The sequence below is a fragment of the Brassica napus genome, unplaced genomic scaffold (assembly GCF_020379485.1).
Source record: "Brassica napus cultivar Da-Ae unplaced genomic scaffold, Da-Ae ScsIHWf_2453;HRSCAF=3167, whole genome shotgun sequence".
Classification (NCBI taxonomy): domain Eukaryota; kingdom Viridiplantae; phylum Streptophyta; class Magnoliopsida; order Brassicales; family Brassicaceae; genus Brassica; species Brassica napus.
In genome coordinates, this window is record NW_026015784.1 from 7376 (window position 1) to 22481 (window position 15106).

Genomic DNA, 15106 nt, shown 5'->3' on the forward strand with positions numbered 1-15106 from the left:
AACGGGTTCAGCTACTCTCTCAGCTTGAACAGGTTCTGCAACTGTCTCAGCTGGAAATGGTTCAGCGTCTGTTTCAGCTTGAATGGGTTCTGAGACGATGGAGGCAATGAAGTTGATGCCTCATTAGTCGTGGAAGGAATGATAGGTATAGACAACACTGGTGTTGAGAATGGGTATTCCGACTCATTAAAGACCACATCTCTTGAGACTGAAACCTTGCTTATGTCTAGATTATACACTCTCCATCCTTTATTATTAAACGGGTATCCAACGGATACTGAACGAGTACCTCTTTCCTCAAACTTATCACCTCGTGTTTTTGGTTATGGACGTAACACAAGCAACCGAATACCCGGAGATGACTCATCGGAGGAGGCCTCTTGTAAACGAGCTCAAATGGTGTGCGACCATTGAGCAGTTTTGTTGGAGTACGGTTTTATCAGATAACCTGCATCAAGTGCGCAATAACCCAAAATTTGACTGGTAGTTGAGCCTGAATCTGAGAGCTCGAGCCGTGTTGAGGGATATGCATGTGTTTGCGCTCGACGCGACCATTCTGCTGAGGGGTTCCAACGCAAGAAGTCTCATGAATGATTCTGTGTTCTGCAAAGAAAATCTGTTAAGCAGTGAACTCAGATACATTGTCGCTACATATAGTCTGAATCTTCGTATCAAACTGTCTGTCCACGAGTGCTATGAAGTTCTTAAGGTGTGTCGGTGCTTCTCGTTTGTTTGGGAGCAGATATATCCTAACCGCACGCGAGTAATCATCAAGTATCGTAAGAAAATATGTTGAACCACAAAGGGACTTTGTCCTGTAAGGACCCCAAAGATCGCAGTGAATAAGTTGGAACACAAATGTCGTCTATTAATACTTGAAGGAAAGATTCCCGTGTTTGTTTCACACGAATACAAATCACAAGTGTTTGAACTAAAACCAGAAACACTGAAATCAGAAAGCTACAACCTCTCCATAGCCTTAGAAGAAGGATGACCAAGACGACGATGCCAGACATCAGCAGTAGTGTTCTCCAATCTCTGGATCGCAGTCACAGCTTCCACTCCTCTGAAAAAATATAATCCTTGCTGTTGTTCACCCACTTCAATCAGCATCAGTGTGATGCGATCCTGAATAATACAAACCTTATCAGTGAGTTGAAATAGACAACCTCTGTCCCTCGTAAGATGAGAGACTGATATGAGATGGCAATGAAGTCCATAAACATAATAGACACATTGCAGTGTCAGAAAAGAACCCAGTCGTACACTATCCATTTTAGTAGATATTGTAACACGACCGTTTGGCAGTTTAATAGTCACTGGTGCCAAGTCAGAAATATCAAGCAGAAAATCAAGTGAACCAGTCATATGATTTGTAGCACTAGAGTCAATGATCCAGGATTCAATAATTTCTTAACAGAGAACCGGTTTACAGGAGTGGAGTTCCTCTCATTGAGCAGATCACGAGAGTTCGCCATTGTGTGTCACTTAAACCAATAAGGCCTAAGCGATCCTCAGCAGTGAGGGAGTTTGCTTGAGCCGGAGAGACAAAAATGTTGTTTGCACGAGCTGTGTCCGACGACTTGCCTCTCTGAGACGAGCGGCCTGAACCAGCTGTCATCCCGCGAGCAGCGTTTTTGTTTCCCGTACTGCGACTTGCAGGAGCAGAGTTGCCACGTGAGCTAGCTGGTCCTGATATTTGCTTTTGATTAACTTTCCACCAATCCGGATAACCAATCAATCAAAAACAATTCTCAGCAACATGTCCAGGGCGACCGCAGTTTGTGCAAGTTACAGATCCACCTTTGCGATCTTGACTGGATTTTGATCTGGTTGCTTGAACAGCAAAACTGACTCCATCAACCCTCTAAGTATTCATCCGTCCAAGTTGTTTTGATTCTTCATTCTGAACAAGAGCGTTGTAAGCTTCATCCAGGGTAGGAAATGGGACACGAGACAGTAAAGATGATTTGATAGCACCATATTCAGTTTCATCTCGCCCAATCAGAAACTAATGAAGTTTATCTTCCTCGCGTTCTTTACGAACTTCTTCCATAGTCTTGGCTTGTTGGTAGTCAGCCATATTCCTCCAAAGGTGAGTCAATTTCCATAGTAAGCTTCGATAGGAAGCCCTCGTTGTCAGCATGTGGCGAGTTCAGGTTTAAGTCTCTGCACTCGCTGCCCATTCTTCACTCCAAAGCGACACTGAATATGCATCCACAGCTCATGAGCATCATCAACATGTGACATCGATGTAGATATGCTTTCATCAATGTCAATTCATCCAGGAGACTACGAAAGCATTATTTGCTATCCAGTCTTCATAATCCACAAAGGTGTCCACTGGTTGAGGTATGGAACCATCAGCGAATCCAAACTTCTTTCTTGCCTTCAACGCCCAGCTTGAGATTCGTAGCCCATTCATCGTAGTTAGGGCCCACAGCAAAGGTTTTGAGATCAAGGTTCCAGGATTATCACTAGAGCTTAGATCATATGGGGAGATTGTGCGACGAGTCTCGGTACGAGCTTGTGTAAGATCACCCATATCGAGAAACAAAGATTTTAGAATTTTGAAGCGGAAAGTTTAGAGATCACAAGATCGAAAGCTATAACCTTGGTGTAGTTAGGTTATGGCTCTGATACCATGTCAAGAAACTAGAGAGGTTATGAAAGTGTTTCTTATTATTCGCAATAGAAGGCGTAACCTACATATACATGATGCACATCTAAAGTACATTTTGGTAATGTTTGGAAACATGAATAGTAGAATAGATGAAAATTGTTTGGAAACATGGATAGCAGGTTAAGTATTTTCTTTTATTTATACATTTAATCATTGCATTACAATAAATTAAGTATTTTCTTTTGTATTTCTTTTTATTTACAGATTCTACCCTACATTTAAAATAAATTTAAATTAATTAATTACATAATTATTGTTTCTTTGTGGTGAAATTAAAAACACAAACTAAAATATATAGTATATATTATATAAAACAACTTTTAAGTACAATATTACCTTATTTAATTTAGTCAAATATAAAAATTTAGAGAGTTCAATTTTCAAGAAAATAAAATATCATAAAATTAATAATAATTAATAGAAAACTAATGCAAATTTTTTTTATTTTTTAGTATGTTGTTTCATTTTAAAATAAATTAACAAAACAAATAACAGATTAATATATGAATAATATTATTACAATAAACTGCATCAATTTATAAAAAAAATAATATAATATTCTGTACAAAATAAAAAAAAATATTATTAAAAAATTATATTAAAAAATAATATATTCTACTCTATATGTAAATTACAAAATATAAAAAATATATATGGTTTTTTAATAAAAACCAACGAATTATGAGTTTACGTTGAAGACAAATTAATCAAACATCCGCTTGGAGGTGCGAGTCAAGTTCTAGTCAACGTTAACCGTAAACCTATTTAGATCTAAATGGGCCTCGTAAGAGGCCCAATATTTTGAACAACAACGCAAGAAAATAAGGTCATTTCTCTTTACATGAATTACATGTCTTCTTCTCCTTCAACATCACTAGATATTTGTTTCAAGAAATCTCCATATTTGTGATAATTGTTAGAAAGTGAGATTTGTATTCTTCCCAAAGTTTGGATGTGTTTAAAGTATATAAATTTTAAAGTAGTTTACACAATGTGACTCTGAATACCATATAATTAGGTTCCATATGAACACGCTTGAGAAAACTTTGTTTACCTTCTTCGATTTCTCGATAAAATAAATATATTTGTCAAAATTCTGGTTTAAGAACATTATAAAATTTTGAGATATATATATATACGATGTAAAAATTAAAAATATAAAGTGGAAAATTAAGACCTAAGTTTGTGAAAAGATGTATTTAAGATGTTGTTGTTAGTAAAATTTTATATACTATAACATAAAAATACATAATCTTTTCAACATTCAAATTTTATATAATTTATATTTTTTGTTCTTTGCTTGTTGATATGAAACCATTTTTTCCTTTAAATCCAAGTTCCTTCATTGACCACACACTTGCAGCATTGCTTACATCAATGAACTATTCAAACAAGTGGTTCTGGGAGAATCTGTATACAAAAAAAATTTGGCCACTTGAGTGCTAGTACGGGGACAACGGCTTATTCATGTCCGAACTAAGGGTCGCTGAGAAAAATACATACCCCAACCTTTTACTGCATGTCAAAACATACCTTCACTAATCAAAAATTTGAAATTCATGTCTGAACTAGGAATCGATAAAAAATACATATCTCAACTCTTATTGCATGCCAAAACATACCTTACTAATCAAAAATTTAAATTTATGCCTAGTATGCTCAAAGTTCAGGATAAATCTAGCATTTTCCGAGTTATCATCGCGTCATTTTATAAACGTTTTGGAAGAGGTAAAGCTAACATTATATAGTAGTAAACCAATGTTTTCAAGTTTAACAAATTACAATCCAAACTATAGTAGAATGCTTGTATTTCATACACACAATATATTTAAAAAAAAAATACAAAAAAAATCCAAAGCAACAACAAAGCAAGCATTCAAGAAATGGAAGAAAGCTTTTAAAAAGAGAAATCTCTTGTTTTATGGAATGTTTAAGCTCCAACTCAGATTTTTCTTTCTCCTTCTCCACTGAATCATCAACCCCAACACTAATCATATCAGCTTTGTACTGATGCTTCATCGCAAACACTATAAAACCAAGAAATTGAAAGCTCCCAAGACAACAAGCAACCAGTAGAAGTAGTTCAGTCTCGCTTTGTTAGGTTGCTTCTAAGCCAGCTCTTGTGCGTTACCTTATCAACAAGAGAACAAGCAAGCTGCTCACAAAGAATCCCATCGAAATCGTGCTCAAAAACAACCCGGTGCTCATCGACTTCATCCTCCTCTGGTGCTTCTCTTATAAAGAACTCAGCTGCCCAACGTAAGCAAAAGCTTCACCAGCACCAACCAAGAAGTACTGTGGAATCAACCAGAACGCGCTTTTCTTATAACCGTTGGTAACCTCTGCCTCGCGTCTAGCGTTCTCTATAACAGCTGCTACCGCCATTGCAGCCATTGACAACACAAGCCCTACTCCTATTCTCTGAAGGCTGGTGATTCCTTGAGGCTTCTTTGTAACCATTCTTGCTAAAGGCACAAAGACTCTCTCGTTAAGGGAAGTGAAGAGGAGGATGGTGAGGATGAGAAACGCAGAGTAGGACCCTGCGGGAACCGTGAAAGACCCGAGTTTACGCTCCATAAATGTGGCTTGTTCCACCGTGAAAGTCGTCATTTGGGAGTAAATCGTCCAGAAGAGAATGTTCGTTGCCCAAATGGGAATCAATTTCACAACTAGCTTCACTTCTTCGACCTGTGTAACGGTCGAAACCATCCACGGATCCTTCTCTTTGAACTCCTTGGTACTAGGAGAGCTCTCTTCTACTCAACCGCAGCTTGGTCTAAACATTTTAGCCTCTCCGTGTGGGGAAACCGTTGTGTTGTCATAACCGTTTAAAAGACTCTGATGCGAAGGGTAGCTTTGGTTTCTTTTTCTTCCAGGCCAAGAAACAAACCCTCCATATACGGTAAAAGGGCTTCCTTTAGGTTTCTTGAAACGGTACAGTTTCGTCCCGCAGAGCAGAACCACGGCCGCAACCACCATGCGGCCGCGATCCGAGATTCCGTAGCCCAGCCTCTCCCGACGTTGTCCTGGACGTAAACCAGGACAATCACGGCGAAGAGAGACCCAAGGCTGATGGAGAAGTAGAATCTGTTGAAGAAGAAAATCATCTGCTTCTCTTCTTTGGGATCACTCGTGTCGAACTGGTCAGACCCGAAACCGGACACGTTGGACTTGATCCCTCCTCCGCCTAGAGCTATGGTGTGTAGAGAGCGACGTAGAGAAGAGCTAGCTGGTGACCGTTTGCTTCTACGCACTGATGGTGAAGTCTCCTGAAGTCATCACAGAGTGGTGGTCTCATGCTTGGGATGGTTGTTGCCACTGTCAACAGCAACACTCCCTGTGATTTCACATGAACAAAAGAATCAGAGGAAGAAATCTCTCGAGGGTACAAAGACGTGGTTAAGGGTTTTACCAGAGCTGTGACAGAGGCTGAGATTGCGACCATCTTGTACCGACCGAGTTTAGCATCAGCCAAGAAACCACCAAGAAGTCCTAAGAGGTTGAGAGTTCCCATGAAGTTTGTGACTATGGTTGCAGATTTTGCTGATGAGATGTGTAAATCTCCGACAAGGTACGTCACCAGGTTCATTGATATCCCCATCACGCATATTCTCTCCGAGAGTTCACTCCCTTCACATTTAGTTTTAAAGAAACAAAAACCGAGAAGGTTACAAACAGAGGATTATGTTTTAGTTACAAGAACAAAACAGAGTATTTTTAGTCGGTTGTGATATGGAGGCTTGAGATTGTGTACCTAAGATTAAACCGGCGCCTAACCATCCACCGGTTTTGGAATTATCAGGTGGATTTCCCTCTATAGTCGAAGGCTTCTTCCGAGCCATCTTTTGCTCCATGCGACGACACATGAACCTTTAGAGACAAGCAAAACGCATTAAGACAGAAAAAGCAGAGCCAAGAAAAACAGAGAAAAAGAAGTAAAACTCACCATTGCTTATTGAGTACTTGAGAGAATGTGAGCGAGAAAGAAGAGTAGTAGAGTTGTTTATAAGGAGAGATGTTGAAGATGGTGGAGGTTATAGTGATAAGGGTTTTGACACTTTTGTGTGTCCTTTGATTCTATCTAAGTCCAACAAAACAAAAGAAGAAAGGAGAGGAGAGGAGATTCGATTCAGTGGACATGTGAAGAGTGATGGGGTTGATTGGGTCTTTTCAAAATGTGGCTTTGCTTTAATGTGTGGTTCTTCGTGGATGATCAGATCTAAACAAACACATACGCAAGAGACAACAGTGTGATTTCACTATCTTGTGACAGTGACATTTTTTTATTTCATGTGGTTGCAAGGTTTTCAGCTTCTTTGTAATTCCCCATGTCGACCCCCTCAATACTCTGTTTTTGTCCTTTTATACCTTTTCTTGTGGTTGCCCATGTCCTCTTCTCCTTGAACAAATCTCTTATTTCATAAAACCTAACATTCTTACAAATACCTACCATTCACATTGCTTTTCGTTTTTAGATTTTACGCTTGGTAACATATCAATCTGTTGTTTTTATGTGTACGAAATGGTTGTGATCCATTGCTCAACCTGATCTTCTTCTTTTTTTTTGCACACAAGGTGTCAAGGCTAATATGGTATGTTCTCTAGTATTTGGACCATTGTGGCTTGTTAAGCATCTTAGTTAGTACTACATTTCAATATCACATGGTTCAAAAACTTGCACATGTTCAATGATTTAGTGGGTATTGACTGCAGATGTTGTGTGTGGGACAAAAATCTCATGAATCAATACGTACTTGACTAAAAAATAAAAATAAACTACGACTTAATATAAGTTTAATCGGCTAGAACCAAACGACCAATCGTAACCCAAAAAGCCAATGTTAGCTCGATCTGCGCAACAAATGATAATCGATAACCCTTTGTCAAAACATTGTTAAATCATGTTCGGACTTAGTAATTTGTGTCGAGCTAGGGCTTTATGATCAACTCTTATGTTTTATATAACATGTTGAATCATTTGGTTACTTGGCACCGGATGGACTTGATTTTCAGTTTCTCATGTTTGTAAGAGTAAGATCTGCAATGAGAAACATGCACAATGTTTCAGGTCGCATCTACAAGCAAAGCGAGAGGTGTAAAGTAAAAACATTTGAACCCTTTTAAGTAACAAAAATATTATATTCGAAAGTGACTAAATAAAGGTGAACTGATAGGTTAAATAGTCACCGAAATGAAGGAAGATATTTTACTTAGGGAGAGAGCAATGATTAAAAAGCTGTACATGTTGATGATGAGTTGATCCCTCGAACTTAGAATGATTTTTAGCAACATTTACCAACGTTGAGTTGGCATAGTGGTAAAGAAGTTGCGGCTGTAATTTTTGCCACTTGGATTCAAATGATGGTGAGAAAGACTATTTACAATGCTGAGTTCCCGGCAAATAGGTGAAAAAACATGTTAGCAACATTTTTCGAATATATTTACAAGGTAAAAATTAAATATAAATCGTCTCCAATGGTTAAGGTAAAGGAAAAATTTAATGTACAATATTACTGCAAGTTGCATTTTCTCTTTGTGGACGTCATGATGATTTTTCACCATACACTAGGAATCTCTCTTCATAAACTTTAGTATTGTCCCTACAAAATTAGTAATGTATCCACATCAATACTAACAAATTATATAAGTATATATAACAAAATGGGACAACTCTCGAGATAATTTTCGAGCTGAATTATCTTCTACAAACCAAAGGATGCTGAATTATGTGGGCTGTCTATTCAAATCATTTAGCTACATTTTTGAGTAGCTTTTCCTCGCAGAGTTCAGTTAACAAGAGTTTGATATTTCTAAAACTAATAAGGGAACTATACTTTTTTTTTTTTGAAAAGTAGGGAACTATACTTAGTTACTTACACTCGATACTTCCATATTCTTATAATAGATTCTGAACTCAAACAAATTTTTTCTGTAGTTATTTGGTATTCGATTCTAGTTTTATTGGGTTAGTTAATTTCTTTCTTGAGTTGAGATGATTAGGGTTTAATCTTTCCAAACGTTTCTACACTTTCTCCATCCTTTTGGGAAAAGGGTTAGTGATTCTAATCGATATTTCATTATTTTATATTTTCACATGCAATTATTAAGGTTATGTGGGTCAATCCCACTACCTATAGCCAAACCATAGGTAGTTCAACACGTACGTAGTTAATAGATCAGATATATGTTACTAACTAATCTGTAGGATATTCTAAAGACTTGATATTTTCTTTGCGAAAACGTGTTTATATTATAATATGTTTGTTATATATTTATTATCCTATTTCATTTGAATTATACGGTAAATTATAATCCAATACTAGAACTGGCCGGTGTTTTTTTATTTACGTAATGTAACTAAATATTTTTTACACTATTATAAAATCTATAAAAATTATAATAAAATAATGACAAAAAATACATCACGTAATACATATATTTCTGTTAGATAATTTCACTAATAGTAAAAGTAAAATGATTTATATAACTGTAAATGTAAATATCACGCGAATTTTGTTTTTTGTTTAACCTATATCATTTCTATTTACCCGATACCGAGTTGGCCAGTGGTAAAGGAAATGCTAGTAGCCTTTCATTGGTCGGGTTTGATACACGTTGGAAAGAATTATTTGCAACATTTGGGTTCCCAGTAAAAAAAAGAAACCATTTTTTTTTCATTTTTTAGAAATATACTTTTGTTTTCTATAAATATATAATATTTATTTATTTTTTCACGTATTATGTATTTTTATTATGATATTACGCATAATAATTAAAATATATATTTTTTAGTTTATGTATGTGTTTTCCATAAACTAAAATATATATGCGAAAAATAATATTTGAGATGTTTTGATAGGTTTTTGGTCATAAATGATAACTATATTTAAATTTCCAACCCGTTATACAAGTAGTCTTAATTTTTAATTTCTCAATCCGATTTTTAAATATTCGTCATGCATTTTTAGTAAAATATTATATATTAACTTATTAAAATGAGTAATTTGTTAGAATGAGTAATTACATTTCTTGTATTTATATTATTGTCAAATTAATTTTATTTTAACTGATTGACTTTAATATTTTATTATATGTAGTATTTTTATTTTATATGAACTTTTTTTCTTTTTTTTTTAGAATATTCTTTTGAAACTTTCCCTATTACAATTTTCTCATAACAAAAATCTTAGGTGTTTTTAAGTTTTTAATACTAATACTTAAATGTACACGTTATTACCAAATCTAATATTTCAAATCCTTACTAAAGAAAAATAATTTAAGGTAAAATTCAATTGAACATATGTAATATCATACATAATTTAAAAATAATTTTCTAATAACATTTTAGTTATATATATCTAAAACAATATCGTCAATTAAATAGATTAGTCAAATTGATTATTTGAAAATTTTAATTAGGTACAAATTTAGAATTATCAAGTAAAATGGATATTTTTAAATATGTTCTCATTATTAAGTTTTTATTCTCAAATGCGACATATCCTTTAAATTTTTTAAATATTGTTTATTGATTTTATTATTTAATAGAGGATAATACCCACAAATTTATAGAAAGACTTTCTACTTTACATATTAAGGTTTATAGTATTCATGTGCATTAAGTGTAATATTTATCATGAATTTGTTGTGGAATAGATTTAGGAAAAAAAATTTAATTTAGATTTAAGTTTATTAATTACTTCAATAGCATTGTACTATAATTAAGTTGTAAGTTTTAGGGTTATTTTTTATTTGTACGTAGATGTAAAAGATATGAGTAAATCAAATCATTATCAAGTGGTCTAGGTTAGAACTTTGTAAATCATACATGATATAAATGTAGACTGCAAACGAAAAACATTTATTATTCGAAGCATATATAGGTCCACGAATTTAATCTAATAGTGAGATTCTGTCAAAAAGATACGACTTAAATTTATCACATTAACTTTTTTTTTATAGAGAAAAAAACATCACATAGAGAAACAAGTTAGGAATATCACGTTGTTTATAATTAGATTCATTCTATGAGTGATTTCAAAATCATATTGTATTTTTCTTTTAATTTTTATAAAATAATAATAATGTGCAATTCTAGTCTACGTTTTTAACTATAAGTTTTTTAATAATTTATTTTAAAGGAAATGTGTGTTAGTTTACTAAACTAGTTTTTATAAATGAAACGATATTGTAGTCTACATAGAAGTGTCGAACTATAAGTCTGAATTAGTTTATATTAAGAGATAAAATAAGATGATAGGGGGAAGAGGAAACACATATTTAACTAAACATGGACAGAGAAACAGATCTAGCGCGTGTTAGTGTACATTTGGAATTAATACATAATACCACACAATATTATATCCAAAAACATATATGGTTATTTTCTCAATGTTAATTGTGTTATTTACTTAATCTAGAATGAGGTTTTTTATTTTGTTATTTTACCAAATTACTCTGTAAATACTAGCACTCGAAAATATTAATATGTAGATAGTAGATGGCATCAAAAAGGCTGTGATCAGTTGATGATCATGTCCACAACAAACAGTTTACTTGCTTGGTTTTTACTGTATTGATATCTTGCATATTTCCATTATCTTATCCATTCGTTCATGTGCATTTTCATCATATAGATTAGGATTTAGGGATGTCTAGGTTGCATTTTGCATACATATATCTCCATTAGGTATTAGAGTACCACATGGAGTTCCTGGAGACATTTGGGTACATTTGGAGCTCAAGGGAGGTGATTAGAGTGGTCATTGGACGAGCAATGCATGAGAGCGACCTACCGGAGCGACGCCATGAACTCGCTCGCCATCTACGCTTCGGAGCGACCTCCTAGAGCGACAAGGCGAAGTCGCTCCAGCTCCTTGAGCGACCTCACCGCAGCGACACCCAGAGGTCGCTCGGGTTGTGTCGATTTGAGAGCGACGAACAAGCCGGGAGCGACCTCCTAGAGCGACACCCTAAGGTCGCTCGCGTCTATGGTTTCTGAGCAAGCCGGGAGCAACGTCTTCGGAGCGACACAGCCAGGTCGCTCGCGAGGAAACGACCCGGGAGAGACCTCTCGCAGCGACGTGCCGAGGTCGCTCCGCGTCTATTTGTTTGGCGAATTCATGATTTCTTAAGGGCCTTTTGGTCATTTCATTATGCACGTTTTTACTTTTCAAAACCTACGTTTTAAACATCTTTGGTAGCCACCAGAGGCTGATTATCTTGGATCTATTGAGAAATACACAAAAACTCTCTTGAGAAGTTCATCTCTGGGATTTTGATTGTTGTTCTTGTGTTATTGTTGATTTCTTATATTTTTCTCTACATGATTAATCTGAAATCCAATATGGGTTTAAGAGGAATCATGGAGATTAGTGAGTAATCACTTTTTGAATTCATGGGTTAGGGAGATTAAGGGTGATTAGGTTAGTTCTAGGATGTTTTAGTGTAGATCATTCTTGTCCTTGCTAGTAGAGTATTCATAATGCATCTTCTGAGTTGGCCACTCAAAAGTTGATCAATAGACATTTCCCACCCAAAAGGTGTTTGATGAAATGCCTGAGACAACTCTCCTAGGCTTTTAGTATACTTTGGCCAAAGACATTTGTTGTTAAAGGTGCTAAGATAGCTAATAGACTTGTTAGTAATGATTGCTTTCATATTATTCAACCAAAGACATTTGATGTTTGAGATATGTTAGCAAATGAGCATTCATCTAGACATAGAGCTTGCTTAGAATTGTGTCTAGGCTTAAGGTTGATAGTTTTGATTGATCATTTGCCATCCTTAGTTCGATACTTGATCACCCAAGGTCTAATCCCTATTCCCATGAGTTCTCTTTTCCCTTAGTCAAGAAAGTATCATTCTGTTATTGCTTTCTAGTATTAGTAGTAGTTTAAAACTCATCTAAATCATGGTTGCACTTAGATTAAGTGAGTACTTGCATTCTCGGTGCTTTGATATCCCTCAGAACTGGTTCGACAATCTTTTATACACAATATTTGCTTAGGAGCCTTGAAAACTCCTAATATCAAATTGGCGCCGTTGCCAAATTCTGAGTAGATTTAAACATTGAGATTTAGTCACTTGCTTGAGACTAAGTCATTTTAATTTTGTTTTGTTACTGATTCTTCTTCTTCACCTACCTTTCACTTTCAGGTGTATGAACTTGAGGAGCAGGGGTCCATCAAACCTAGTTCCAATAGTAGCAGACATCAGAGCTTTTGAGAGGGAGTGTGCTAGAGCTAGAAGAGAAGAAGAACACCAGGCCCACTTGGATATTGATATGGCAGATCCACCGCAAGGGGCAGAACACCAATCGCGGGCAGCTCGACCCATTGGCACTTACGACCGCCCCAACATACATGGTCACCGATTCGGAATCCAAGCACCAGCTGTGGCAGCCAACAACTTTGAGGTCAAGTCAGGACTCCTCAACGTGATCGAGAACAACAAGTATCATGGCTTGGCTCTGGAGGACCCATTTGATCACTTGGATAGGTTCGACAGCTACTGTGGGTTGTCAAAAACCAATGGTGTGTCCGAAGATGCCTTAAAGCTCAAGCTATTCCCTTTCTCTTTGGGGGATAAGGCACGTCAGTGGGAGAGTCTCTACCCAGCGACTCTATCACCACTTGGGATGAGTGCAAGAGAGCATTCTTGGAGAAATTCTTCTCAACCTCAAGAACTGCTAAGCTGAGAAATGAGATCTCCAGTTTCCAACAGAAGAACTTGGAAGGATTCAGTGAAGCCTGAGAGAGATTCAAGGGCTACCAAGCTCAATGCCCACACCATGGTTTCTCTAAGGAGAGCTTGCTGAGCACATTCTACTGTGGTGCTCTTCCTAAGTACAGGGCCAGATTGGATACAGCTAGCAATGGGTTCTTCTTGGGGAGAACTGAGGAAGATGCAGAGGAGCTGGTTGACAACATGGTAAAGAGTGATGCAGTCTACAGTGGAGACCACGACAGAAGCAGTCAAACAGATGATAAGCAGACGAGGAAGGAGTTGAAAGCTCTACAGGATAAGATAGACATCCTCCTTGATGATAAAGCCACACAAGAGCAGCTGCACTTTGTTGGTAGCCCAAGCCAAGATACACCACCTGTTGTCCATGAGGTTGAGGGTTTGGAAAGTCAGGAAGAGCTGTTTTTCATCACAACAATGGTAGCTGGTACAAAAAAGAGCCCAACTTTGAGTACAACAACTACCAACAGAAATCCTATCCCAACAACCAACAGAGTGGTTATCCGCCTCGAAACAACCAGCAAGGCAGCTATCAACCTCAGCAAAACCCCTTATCTGGTTCCTCTGCTCCTCAAGAGAGCAGCACTGACACCCTCCTGAAACAAATCTTGGAGTCTCAGACTAGAAGTGAGAAGCATGTTGGATATGAGTTGAAAAACCTTCATTCCAAGATTGATGGGAGCTACAATGAGCTCAACAACAAGTTCTCACATCTTGCTTCTACAGTCAAGAATTTAGAGAATCAGTTTGCTTCCATGAACACTCACCAGACTCGCCAGCAAGGATCTCTACCTGGAAATCTGACCAAAAACCCCAAGGAGGCCAAAGCTATCACCCTTAGGAGTGGTAAGCAGTTACCTCCTACAACCTTCACCAGGGATGCTGAGAAACTAGGTGAGGAGGTGGCCATCAACTTAGATGATGAAGTGGTGATTGTTGATGAGAAAATCAATGATGAAATCTTGGAGAAGATTGTGGAAGCCAAGGGTAAAGGAAAGGTTGGGGAAGAGAAGAAAACAGTGAAGGATGGTGAATTTCTTGCTCCAGCAAGTGAGAATTCTTTTGTTCCTCCTCCCTATGAACCCAAACTACCATTCCCTGGTAGATTCAAGAGGCAGCTGCTAGAGAAGTACAAGGCTTTGTTTGACAAGCAAATGAGTGAAGCTCAGGTTGCAATGCCCATCATCGATGCTTTCATGTTGATTCCTCAATACAACAAGTTCCTGAAAGATGTTGTAGCTGCAAAGAAGAAGGAAATGGAAAGTATGATGATTCTTACCCATGAGTGCAGTGCCATCATCCAAAGGCTTGATGTTCCAGAGAAGTTAGAGGATCCAGGATGCTTCACACTACCTTGTGCTCTTGGACCTATGGTATTTGAGAAATGTCTCTGCGATTTGGGAGCTAGTGTCAGCGTGATGCCTTTGTTTGTTGCAAAGAAGCTTGGATTCACTCAGTACAAGAAGTGTAGACTCTCTCTGGTGTTAGCTAATCGTTCAGTGAAGTACACTGTGGGCATCTTAGAGGACCTACCTGTGAAGATTGGAAGGTATGAGATACCTACAGATTTTGTGGTGCTTGAGATGGGTGAGGAGGCTCACGACCCATTGATTCTTGGAAGGCCATTCTTAGCTACAGCAGGAGCAATTGTTAAGGTGAAAGAGGGCACGATTGATC

At 37.0% G+C, this 15106-nt stretch overlaps 1 non-coding gene and 1 pseudogene across 1 annotated transcript; both read right to left on the reverse strand.

Annotated features, from left to right (window-relative positions):
- Positions 1-960: 960 nt before the first annotated feature.
- LOC125601134 overlaps positions 961-15106 on the reverse strand; it is a 34782-nt pseudogene continuing 20636 nt past the window's right edge.
- Positions 13376-13482, reverse strand: LOC125601135. Its single transcript, XR_007334077.1, has one exon. It is a non-coding gene; the product is annotated as a small nucleolar RNA R71 (small nucleolar RNA).